Source organism: Triturus cristatus, chromosome 12 (assembly GCF_964204655.1).
Source record: "Triturus cristatus chromosome 12, aTriCri1.1, whole genome shotgun sequence".
Lineage (NCBI taxonomy): Eukaryota > Metazoa > Chordata > Amphibia > Caudata > Salamandridae > Triturus > Triturus cristatus.
The window spans coordinates 727,165,640-727,178,542 of record NC_140595.1 but is presented as its reverse complement, the minus strand read 5'-3'; the positions used below and the strand labels follow the sequence as shown (position 1 = coordinate 727,178,542).

General features: G+C 40.4%; 4 non-coding genes across 4 annotated transcripts; all 4 read right to left on the bottom strand.

Annotated features, from left to right (window-relative positions):
- Nucleotides 1-3,812: 3,812 nt before the first annotated feature.
- Nucleotides 3,813-3,894, bottom strand: TRNAS-AGA (transfer RNA serine (anticodon AGA)). The gene has a single exon. It is a non-coding gene; the product is annotated as a tRNA-Ser (tRNA).
- A 2,588-nt stretch (nt 3,895-6,482) lies between these two features.
- Nucleotides 6,483-6,554, bottom strand: TRNAH-GUG (transfer RNA histidin (anticodon GUG)). The gene has a single exon. It is a non-coding gene; the product is annotated as a tRNA-His (tRNA).
- Nucleotides 6,555-7,834: 1,280 nt separating this feature from the next.
- On the bottom strand, nt 7,835-7,916 carry TRNAS-AGA (transfer RNA serine (anticodon AGA)). Its single transcript has one exon. It is a non-coding gene; the product is annotated as a tRNA-Ser (tRNA).
- A 3,941-nt stretch (nt 7,917-11,857) lies between these two features.
- Nucleotides 11,858-11,939, bottom strand: TRNAS-AGA (transfer RNA serine (anticodon AGA)). Its single transcript has one exon. It is a non-coding gene; the product is annotated as a tRNA-Ser (tRNA).
- Nucleotides 11,940-12,903: the final 964 nt, after the last annotated feature.

The window sequence follows — 12,903 nt, the reverse complement described above, 5'->3', positions numbered from 1 at the left end:
AAAAATTGCATGAGTATATCTCTGGATCTGTAAAAGGATACGCTTGCATTCAAACTCTCTTGTGGCACTCAAGTTTTTTGGACCCTGTTGCACTCTGTTTTTGCGCTGCTTTTAGTCTACGACCCATATTACAGAAGTCAACCATCTCTGAGTATTTGGGACTCCTTTGTAAGTGCCTTATCTTTAATCCTTGAAAAGCTCTATAATAAAGGGGTCTGTCAAAGATTGCTTGAATGGAAGATAAAAGAAGGCCCACTTGTCTCACCAAATGCAGTAGAGAAACCTGATGTTTTACTCATGTTATCCTTAGTTCAGTTTTTGTTAGACCTGGCATCCTTAAGGTGGCCTACCAGCAACCTTTTTGCTTTTCACCTCACGTTTTGCTGTATCTTTATGTTGGCCTTAGGACTCTAATCACTTTATCACTACTGTGAGAAAGTGGCTCTGTATATACTGTTCCCAAATAGGTACAGTGTGCACAGAGTCCCCAGTCCCCAGAGGTTTGGCAGAGGCTAAAGTTAGATATAACCTTACTCTCTAAAGTGGTAGCTTGCCGAGCAGTAAGGCAGTATCAGAGTACAGTGTAAAACATTTGTTGTACACACTCAGTCAGCAAATGGTCTCACACACTCAAGAACTGAACTCTAGGCCATTGGTTTGCATACAAAAGATATTGTTGTTTTATTTTAGAACCAACAATAGGTATCAAAATATACTTTCTCAGAATGAGATGCTTTAGTTAAATACTTTGCAATAGGCAATTGACTTTTGCAGGTCATAGTTACAGTTTATTGCAATAGGCAACACAATTTGAATCACAATAATACATTGAGCTCAATGGGAATTTTAAGTTATATGCAATTAATTACTTTCAGGATTACTTTTCTAAATCCAGGACTGGATCCTAGATTCAGTCCTGGGACAGTTCTTGGAAACAAGTGAGTAAATTCGTTTTAGTTACTGTTGTGATTTTTAAGCAATATTTTGCTATTTTAAAAGTTGACACTTAGAAACTTTTGCTGATCAAATTACCAATGTTATCCTATGGAAGGAAATTCACTTAGCAGGTAAGTGGGGTTATGGTTACTTTTTCTAGGTCAGTGTTGGATCCTAGATCCAGCACTACTGTACCACCTGTAAGCAGTTGAGAAACTGCGTTTAAGTTATACAGGCGATTTTTAAGGAATATTTACATGTTTGCAAAATCGACACTTAGAAGAAATTTCACAGAAAAACAGTCAATGGTTTCCAATGGAAGAAAATTCAAGTTACGGGTAAAGTACGTTCTCGTTACTTTTGTAATCCAGTGCTGGGCTCCTAGGCTCAGTACTGGGACATCTATCTAAAACAGGTAAACAATTACGTTTTCACAGTTGGTACGATTTTTAAAGAATATTTGTAAGTTTCAAAAATCGACACTTAGAAAATTTTCAGCAAAAAGCAGGCAATGATATCCCATGGAAGGAAATTCGAGTTACTGGTAAGTACGGTTAAAATTACTTTTCAGGGTCAGTACTGAGCTCCAAGATGCAGCACTGAGGTCTCTCCTGATAACAGGTGAGTAAATCAGAATTCGTTGTTCGGCTGATTTTAGATGAATATTTTAAAGTTCCAAAACTCCACACCACTTAGAAGAATTTCCAAGTGAAACCACTCACTGTTAGCCTATGGAAGAAAAGTGAGTTATCGGCTTTTAGGTAAGTACTCGACTGGCAGAGTTATGGTTCTGGGCATAGACTCAGGGGTCTCCCAGGGGAGTCCCAGCCTACTTGCCAAGCCTTAAACTCCCCTTTTATTACATATAATTTACACCTTAGGTAGGCCCTAGGTAGTCCTAGGTGCATGATGCTGTGTAAGTAAAAAATAAGATATGTACTTTGGTGGTTCGCGTGTCCTGTAAGTACCAAACAGTCTATTTCATTTTTCACTACTGTGAGGTCTACCCCTCTCATAGGTTAGCTCTGTGTATTCCCCTATACTTTTTATTTGGTAATTCCATATCGGAGAGGAGTAGCTTTATTTATTTATTGAAAATCCTACTTACTGGTGAGGTTGGATTTAACTTTACTATTTTAGAAATGCCACTTTTAGAGAGTGAACATGTCTCTGCACTTACTGCTCTATTTGCCTGAAACCTGGCCCCAATACACGTCTGGATTGGGCTGGGTGACAGCAAAATTTGTGCCTTCCCTCTAGAGAGCCACAACACAGGTCACTCAACTGCACCTGGGGGGTGAGCTCCGCTCCCCCTCCACCCCCAATAGGTTCAAGAACGATAATTTATGTAAGTAAATACATTATAGCTACAGCTTATAATCATGCGAGTTTAAATCATTTGTTGTTAGATGGTTTAAATATTTGAAAGGATCTGTTTTTAATAGACATTTTACAAAAACCACTGGTACATTTGCTAATTCTGTAAAATTAACACCCAACTGCCATGACATTGCCAACCACAATGCTGTGACTCGGATTCGAACCGAGGTTGCTGCGGCCACAACGCAGAGTACTAACCACTATACGATCACGGCGAGCTACTTGGGCTCAACGACATACAGTGACATGGAGAATTTATAATTCGGAACACTCAGGGCTGTTCCTGTGATAGGCTGGATGTATTCATTGCTTCCTCATTCCTCATTCAGAGGCTGCGTCTCCTCAGTGGTTGATAGGCTGAAACCGTTTCCTGGCCGCCTGCTTGTGAAATGCCAGGAGTCAAAGATCACACATTACACTTGCGGACCTGTGATGGGACACCAATGCAGAGAAACCCACCTGGCACAGACCTTCTATTCTGTCTATTAGACCTGCATCTTCCCTGCACCTTTCAAGCCATTTGTATGTGAAGCAAGAAAGAGTTAGAGAGTGATCCATCTACACTTTTATAGGGAGGATGTCGCCGTGAGCTCCTCCCAGCTAATCACACGAACAGCAGAAAAGCAAGATAAATACACAGTTGAGGGGTGGGCTGCATGGTTATGTTTTTGAATAAATATTGAAACTGACCTAAGTGGCTCATTAGCAGAGCTGCGGCTAATGACTGGTGCCAAATCATGATGAAGCAAGCACCATGGCTCGTAGGGGACCCACAACACGCTTTTCTTAGCTCACTGAATTAAAGTATAAACTTCCGCCGTGTGTGAGTGGTAAAGGCTTGTTAATATAGTTCCTTTTCCAATTCAAGTCTGACAACAAGAGGCAGGAACCACGTGGCTTCGGAAGCTCAGGAAAGTAGCCACCAATCACAGAGAAAGAGAGAACTGGCAGTATGAGAGGTGGAGAAAACAGAAGCGGGAGCAAGGAGCTCAAATGAGATTGATGGCGTTTAAATAGAGCGCGTAAAGGAACAGTTACACAGCTAAGAAATGGGAAAGACAGACTAGGGAAAAAAACACAGAAAGAGCCTGTACATGAAATTCTCTTCCTGGGACAGCAGGTTAAGAGAAATTACACATGGGGAGGTTAAGCATGTAACACGGGGGAGAATAAAAAAGAAAATGCAGTTTTATGAAGTGTGTTTGCCAATCCAGCCAGCACTTTTGTTCTATTTCTCTCTTTGCGTCTTTTATTGGTAAAGTAACTTTCAAGTGCATGCGCAGGTATGAATGAGAGAGCAACGGTATAATAATTTGAAGCGTTTACACCAGTGCTAAAGTAGGAATGAGATGTAGCAAAGACATGAAAGAGGTAGCGATAACAAATATGTGGAGAGGCAATAGTGACACAAAAATAAGCCACCTATTTATAAAACTGAAATGGAAGAAATACTAAAGGTTAACTTCTGAAATTGTAGCCGATAATAAAAAGATTCTCGTTGTTGGCAGGATTCGAACCTGCGCGGGGATACCCCAATGGATTTCTAGTCCATCGCCTTAACCACTCGGCCACAACAACTTGCTGTAAGCTGCCTACAAATATTTTGTTTGAAAGTTTTGAAGTTTTCCCACATCAAAGTACTGATATTCTGCAATGCGCTTTTTAAAAACAATGTTTTTTTCATCATGCACGTTCTGTCCTAAAAACAAAAATTGCATGAGTATATCTCTGGATCTGTAAAAGGATACGCTTGCATTCAAACTCTCTTGTGGCACTCAAGTTTTTTGGACCCTGTTGCACTCTGTTTTTGCGCTGCTTTTAGTCTACGACCCATATTACAGAAGTCAACCATCTCTGAGTATTTGGGACTCCTTTGTAAGTGCCTTATCTTTAATCCTTGAAAAGCTCTATAATAAAGGGGTCTGTCAAAGATTGCTTGAATGGAAGATAAAAGAAGGCCCACTTGTCTCACCAAATGCAGTAGAGAAACCTGATGTTTTACTCATGTTATCCTTAGTTCAGTGTTTGTTAGACCTGGCATCCTTAAGGTGGCCTACCAGCAACCTTTTTGCTTTTCACCTCACGTTTTGCTGTATCTTTATGTTGGCCGTAGGACTCTAATCACTTTATCACTACTGTGAGAAAGTGGCTCTGTATATACTGTTCCCAAATAGGTACAGTGTGCACAGAGTCCCCAGTCCCCAGAGGTTTGGCAGAGGCTAAAGTTAGATATAACCTTACTCTCTAAAGTGGTAGCTTGCCGAGCAGTAAGGCAGTATCAGAGTACAGTGTAAAACATTTGTTGTACACACTCAGTCAGCAAATGGTCTCACACACTCAAGAACTGAACTCTAGGCCATTGGTTTGCATACAAAAGATATTGTTGTTTTATTTTAGAACCAACAATAGGTATCAAAATATACTTTCTCAGAATGAGATGCTTTAGTTAAATACTTTGCAATAGGCAATTGACTTTTGCAGGTCATAGTTACAGTTTATTGCAATAGGCAACACAATTTGAATCACAATAATACATTGAGCTCAATGGGAATTTTAAGTTATATGCAATTAATTACTTTCAGGATTACTTTTCTAAATCCAGGACTGGATCCTAGATTCAGTCCTGGGACAGTTCTTGGAAACAAGTGAGTAAATTCGTTTTAGTTACGGTTGTGATTTTTAAGCAATATTTTGCTATTTTAAAAGTTGACACTTAGAAACTTTTGCTGATCAAATTACCAATGTTATCCTATGGAAGGAAATTCACTTAGCAGGTAAGTGGGGTTATGGTTACTTTTTCAAGGTCAGTGTTGGATCCTAGATTCAGCACTACTGTACCACCTGTAAGCAGTTGAGAAACTGCGTTTAAGTTATACAGGCGATTTTTAAGGAATATTTACATGTTTGCAAAATCGACACTTAGAAGAAATTTCACAGAAAAACAGTCAATGGTTTCCTATGGAAGAAAATTCAAGTTACGGGTAAAGTACGTTCTCGTTACTTTTGTAATCCAGTGCTGGGCTCCTAGGCTCAGTACTGGGACATCTATCTAAAACAGGTAAACAATTACGTTTTCACAGTTGGTACGATTTTTAAAGAATATTTGTAAGTTTCAAAAATCGACACTTAGAAAATTTTCAGCAAAAAGCAGGCAATGATATCCCATGGAAGGAAATTCGAGTTACTGGTAAGTACGGTTAAAATTACTTTTCAGGGTCAGTACTGAGCTCCAAGATGCAGCACTGAGGTCTCTCCTGATAACAGGTGAGTAAATCAGAATTCGTTGTTCGGCTGATTTTAGATGAATATTTTAAAGTTCCAAAACTCCACACCACTTAGAAGAATTTCCAAGTGAAACCACTCAATGTTAGCCTATGGAAGAAAAGTGAGTTATCGGCTTTTAGGTAAGTACTCGACTGGCAGAGTTATGGTTCTGGGCATAGACTCAGGGGTCTCCCAGGGGAGTCCCAGCCTACTTGCCAAGCCTTAAACTCCCCTTTTATTACATATAATTTACACCTAAGGTAGGCCCTAGGTAGTCCTAGGTGCATGATGCTATGTAAGTAAAAAATAAGATATGTACTTTGGTGGTTCGCGTGTCCTGTAAGTACCAAACAGTCTATTTCATTTTTCACTACTGTGAGGTCTACCCCTCTCATAGGTTAGCTCTGTGTATTCCCCTATACTTTTTATTTGGTAATTCCATATCGGAGAGGAGTAGCTTTATTTATTTATTGAAAATCCTACTTACTGGTGAGGTTGGATTTAACTTTACTATTTTAGAAATGCCACTTTTAGAGAGTGAACATGTCTCTGCACTTACTGCTCTATTTGCCTGAAACCTGGCCCCAATACACGTCTGGATTGGGCTGGGTGACAGCAAAATTTGTGCCTTCCCTCTAGAGAGCCACAACACAGGTCACTCAACTGCACCTGGGGGGTGAGCTCCGCTCCCCCTCCACCCCCAATAGGTTCAAGAATGATAATTTATGTAAGTAAATACATTATAGCTACAGCTTATAATCATGCGAGTTTAAATCATTTGTTGTTAGATGGTTTAAATATTTGAAAGGATCTGTTTTTAATAGACATTTTACAAAAACCACTGGTACATTTGCTAATTCTGTAAAATTAACACCCAACTGCCGTGACATTGCCAACCACAATGCCGTGACTCGGATTCGAACCGAGGTTGCTGCGGCCACAACGCAGAGTACTAACCACTATACGATCACGGCGAGCTACTTGGGCTCAACGACATACAATGACATGGAGAATTTATAATTCGGAACACTCAGGGCTGTTCCTGTGATAGGCTGGATGTATTCATTGCTTCCTCATTCCTCATTCAGAGGCTGCGTCTCCTCAGTGGTTGATAGGCTGAAACCGTTTCCTGGCCGCCTGCTTGTGAAATGCCAGGAGTCAAAGATCACACATTACACTTGCGGACCTGTGATGGGACACCAATGCAGAGAAACCCACCTGGCACAGGCCTTCTATTCTGTCTATTAGACCTGCATCTTCCCTGCACCTTTCAAGCCATTTGTATGTGAAGCAAGAAAGAGTTAGAGAGTGATCCATCTACACTTTTATAGGGAGGATGTCGCCGTGAGCTCCTCCCAGCTAATCACACGAACAGCAGAAAAGCAAGATAAATACACAGTTGAGGGGTGGGCTGCATGGTTATGTTTTTGAGTAAATATTGAAACTGACCTCAGTGGCTCATTAGCAGAGCTGCGGCTAATGACTGGTGCCAAATGATGATGAAGCAAGCACAATGGCTCGTAGGGGACCCACAACACGCTTTTCTTAGCTCACTGAATTAAAGTATAAACTTCCGCCGTGTGTGAGTGGTAAAGGCTTGTTAATATGGTTCCTTTTCCAATTCAAGTCTGACAACAAGAGGCAGGAACCACGTGGCTTCGGAAGCTCAGGAAAGTAGCCACCAACCACAGAGAAAGAGAGAACTGGCAGTATGAGAGGTGGAGAAAACAGAAGCGGGAGCAAGGAGCTCAAATGAGATTGATGGCGTTTAAATAGAGCGCGTAAAGGAACAGTTACACAGCTAAGAAATGGGAAAGACAGACTAGGGAAAAAACACAGAAAGAGCCTGTACATGAAATTCTCTTCCTGGGACAGCAGGTTAAGAGAAATTACACATGGGGAGGTTAAGCATGTAACACGGGGGAGAATAAAAAAGAAAATGCAGTTTTATGAAGTGTGTTTGCCAATCCAGCCAGCACTTTTGTTCTATTTCTCTCTTTGCGTCTTTTATTGGTAAAGTAACTTTCAAGTGCATGCGCAGGTATGAATGAGAGAGCAACGGTATAATAATTTGAAGCGTTTACACCAGTGCTAAAGTAGGAATGAGGTGTAGCAAAGACATGAAAGAGGTAGCGATAACAAATATGTGGAGAGGCAATAGTGACACAAAAATAAGCCACCTATTTATAAAACTGAAATGGAAGAAATACTAAAGGTTAACTTCTGAAATTGTAGACGATAATAAAAAGATTCTCGTTGTTGGCAGGATTCGAACCTGCGCGGGGATACCCCAATGGATTTCTAGTCCATCGCCTTAACCACTCGGCCACAACAACTTGCTGTAAACTGCCTACAAATATTTTGTTTGAAAGTTTTGAAGTTTTCCCACATCAAAGTACTGATATTCTGCAATGCGCTTTTTAAAAACAATGTTTTTTTCATCATGCACGTTCTGTCCTAAAAACAAAAATTGCATGAGTATATCTCTGGATCTGTAAAAGGATACGCTTGCATTCAAACTCTCTTGTGGCACTCAAGTTTTTTGGACCCTGTTGCACTCTGTTTTTGCCCTGCTTTTAGTCTACGACCCATATTACAGAAGTCAACCATCTCTGAGTATTTGGGACTCCTTTGTAAGTGCCTTATCTTTAATCCTTGAAAAGCTCTATAATAAAGGGGTCTGTCAAAGATTGCTTGAATGGAAGATAAAAGAAGGCCCACTTGTCTCACCAAATGCAGTAGAGAAACCTGATGTTTTACTCATGTTATCCTTAGTTCAGTGTTTGTTAGACCTGGCATCCTTAAGGTGGCCTACCAGCAACCTTTTTGCTTTTCACCTCACGTTTTGCTGTATCATTATGTTGGCCTTAGGACTCTAATCACTTTATCACTACTGTGAGAAAGTGGCTCTGTATATACTGTTCCCAAATAGGTACAGTGTGCACAGAGTCCCCAGTCCCCAGAGGTTTGGCAGAGGCTAAAGTTAGATATAACCTTACTCTCTAAAGTGGTAGCTTGCCGAGCAGTAAGGCAGTATCAGAGTACAGTGTAAAACATTTGTTGTACACACTCAGTCAGCAAATGGTCTCACACACTCAAGAACTGAACTCTAGGCCATTGGTTTGCATACAAAAGATATTGTTGTTTTATTTTAGAACCAACAATAGGTATCAAAATATACTTTCTCAGAATGAGATGCTTTAGTTAAATACTTTGCAATAGGCAATTGACTTTTGCAGGTCATAGTTACAGTTTATTGCAATAGGCAACACAATTTGAATAACAATAATACATTGAGCTCAATGGGAATTTTAAGTTATATGCAATTAATTACTTTCAGGATTACTTTTCTAAATCCAGGACTGGATCCTAGATTCAGTCCTGGGACAGTTCTTGGAAACAAGTGAGTAAATTCGTTTTAGTTACTGTTGTGACTTTTAAGCAATATTTTGCTATTTTAAAAGTTGACACTTACAAACTTTTGCTGATCAAATTACCAATGTTATCCTATGGAAGGAAATTCACTTAGCAGGTAAGTGGGGTTATGGTTACGTTTTCTAGGTCAGTGTTGGATCCTAGATCCAGCACTACTGTACCACCTGTAAGCAGTTGAGAAACTGCGTTTAAGTTATACAGGCGATTTTTAAGGAATATTTACATGTTTGCAAAATCGACACTTAGAAGAAATTTTACAGAAAAACAGTCAATGGTTTCCTATGGAAGAAAATTCAAGTTACGGGTAAAGTACGTTCTCGTTACTTTTGTAATCCAGTGCTTGGCTCCTAGGCTCAGTACTGGGACATCTATCTAAAACAGGTAAACAATTACGTTTTCACAGTTGGTACGATTTTTAAAGAATATTTGTAAGTTTCAAAAATCGACACTTAGAACATTTTCAGCAAAAAGCAGGCAATGATATCCCATGGAAGGAAATTCGAGTTACTGGTAAGTACGGTTAAAATTACTTTTTAGGGTCAGTACCGAGCTCCAAGATGCAGCACTGAGGTCTCTCCTGATAACAGGTGAGTAAATCAGAATTCGTTGTTCGGCTGATTTTAGATGAATATTTTAAAGTTCCAAAACTCCACACCACTTAGAAGAATTTCCAAGTGAAACCACTCAATGTTAGCCTATGGAAGAAAAGTGAGTTATCGGCTTTTAGGTAAGTACTCGACTGGCAGAGTTATGGTTCTGGGCATAGACTCAGGGGTCTCCCAGGGGAGTCCCAGCCTACTTGCCAAGCCTTAAACTCCCCTTTTATTACATATAATTTACACCTAAGGTAGGCCCTAGGTAGTCCTAGGTGCATGATGCTATGTAAGTAAAAAATAAGATATGTACTTTGGTGGTTCGCGTGTCCTGTAAGTACCAAACAGTCTATTTCATTTTTCACTACTGTGAGGTCTACCCCTCTCATAGGTTAGCTCTGTGTATTCCCCTATACTTTTAATTTGGTAATTCCATATCGGAGAGGAGTAGCTTTATTTATTTATTGAAAATCCTACTTACTGGTGAGGTTGGATTTAACTTTACTATTTTAGAAATGCCACTTTTAGAGAGTGAACATTTCTCTGCACTTACTGCTCTATTTGCCTGAAACCTGGCCCCAATACACGTCTGGATTGGGCTGGGTGACAGCAAAATGTGTGCCTTCCCTCTAGAGAGCCACAACACAGGTCACTCAACTGCACCTGGGGGGTGAGCTCCGCTCCCCCTCCACCCCCAATAGGTTCAAGAACGATAATTTATGTAAGTAAATACATTATAGTTACAGCTTATAATCATGCGAGTTTAAATCATTTGTGGTTAGATGGTTTAAATATTTGAAAGGATCTGTTTTTAATAGACATTTTACAAAAACCACTGGTACATTTGCTAATTCTGTAAAATTAACACCCAACTGCCGTGACATTGCCAACCACAATGCCGTGACTCAGATTCGAACCGAGGTTGCTGCGGCCACAACGCAGAGTACTAACCACTATACGATCACGGCAAGCTACTTGGGCTCAACGACATACAGTGACATGGAGAATTTATAATTCGGAACACTCAGGGCTGTTCCTGTGATAGGCTGGATGTATTCATTGCTTCCTCATTCCTCATTCAGAGGCTGCGTCTCCTCAGTGGTTGATAGGCTGAAACCGTTTCCTGGCCGCCTGCTTGTGAAATGCCAGGAGTCAAAGATCACACATTACACTTGCGGACCTGTGATGGGACACCAATGCAGAGAAACCCACCTGGCACAGACCTTCTATTCTGTCTATTAGACCTGCATCTTCCCTGCACCTTTCAAGCCATTTGTATGTGAAGCAAGAAAGAGTTAGAGAGTGATCCATCTACACTTTTATAGGGAGGATGTCGCCGTGATCTCCTCCCAGCTAATCACACGAACAGCAGAAAAGCAAGATAAATACACAGTTGAGGGGTGGGCTGCATGGTTATGTTTTTGAGTAAATATTGAAACTGACCTCAGTGGCTCATTAGCAGAGCTGCGGCTAATGACTGGTGCCAAATCATGATGAAGCAAGCACCATGGCTCGTAGGGGACCCACAACACGCTTTTCTTAGCTCACTGAATTAAAGTATAAACTTCCGCCGTGTGTGAGTGGTAAAGGCTTGTTAATATGGTTCCTTTTCCAATTCAAGTCTGACAACAAGAGGCAGGAACCACGTGGCTTCGGAAGCTCAGGAAAGTAGCCACCAACCACAGAGAAAGAGAGAACTGGCAGTATGAGAGGTGGAGAAAACAGAAGCGGGAGCAAGGAGCTCAAATGAGATTGATGGCGTTTAAATAGAGCGCGTAAAGGAACAGTTACACAGCTAAGAAATGGGAAAGACAGACTAGGGAAAAAAACACAGAAAGAGCCTGTAGATGAAATTCTCTTCCTGGGACAGCAGGTTAAGAGAAATTACACATGGGGAGGTTAAGCATGTAACACGGGGGAGAATAAAAAAGAAAATGCAGTTTTATGAAGTGTGTTTGCCAATCCAGCCAGCACTTTTGTTCTATTTCTCTCTTTGCGTCTTTTATTGGTAAAGTAACTTTCAAGTGCATGCGCAGGTATGAATGAGAGAGCAACCGTATAATAATTTGAAGCGTTTACACCAGTGCTAAAGTAGGAATGAGGTGTAGCAAAGACATGAAAGAGGTAGCGATAACAAATATGTGGAGAGGCAATAGTGACACAAAAATAAGCCACCTATTTATAAAACTGAAATGGAAGAAATACTAAAGGTTAACTTCTGAAATTGTAGCCGATAATAAAAAGATTCTCGTTGTTGGCAGGATTCGAACCTGCGCGGGGATACCCCAATGGATTTCTAGTCCATCGCCTTAACCACTCGGCCACAACAACTTGCTGTAAGCTGCCTACAAATATTTTGTTTGAAAGTTTTGAAGTTTTCCCACATCAAAGTACTGATATTCTGCAATGCGCTTTTTAAAAACAATGTTTTTTTCATCATGCACGTTCTGTCCTAAAAACAAAAATTGCATGAGTATATCTCTGGATCTGTAAAAGGATACGCTTGCATTCAAACTCTCTTGTGGCACTCAAGTTTTTTGGACCCTGTTGCACTCTGTTTTTGCGCTGCTTTTAGTCTACGACCCATATTACAGAAGTCAACCATCTCTGAGTATTTGGGACTCCTTTGTAAGTGCCTTATCTTTAATCCTTGAAAAGCTCTATAATAAAGGGGTCTGTCAAAGATTGCTTGAATGGAAGATAAAAGAAGGCCCACTTGTCTCACCAAATGCAGTAGAGAAACCTGATGTTTTACTCATGTTATCCTTAGTTCAGTTTTTGTTAGACCTGGCATCCTTAAGGTGGCCTACCAGCAACCTTTTTGCTTTTCACCTCACGTTTTGCTGTATCTTTATGTTGGCCTTAGGACTCTAATCACTTTATCACTACTGTGAGAAAGTGGCTCTGTATATACTGTTCCCAAATAGGTACAGTGTGCACAGAGTCCCCAGTCCCCAGAGGTTTGGCAGAGGCTAAAGTTAGATATAACCTTACTCTCTAAAGTGGTAGCTTGCCGAGCAGTAAGGCAGTATCAGAGTACAGTGTAAAACATTTGTTGTACACACTCAGTCAGCAAATGGTCTCACACACTCAAGAACTGAACTCTAGGCCATTGGTTTGCATACAAAAGATATTGTTGTTTTATTTTAGAACCAACAATAGGTATCAAAATATACTTTCTCAGAATGAGATGCTTTAGTTAAATACTTTGCAATAGGCAATTGACTTTTGCAGGTCATAGTTACAGTTTATTGCAATAGGCAACACAATTTGAATCACAATAATACATTGAGCT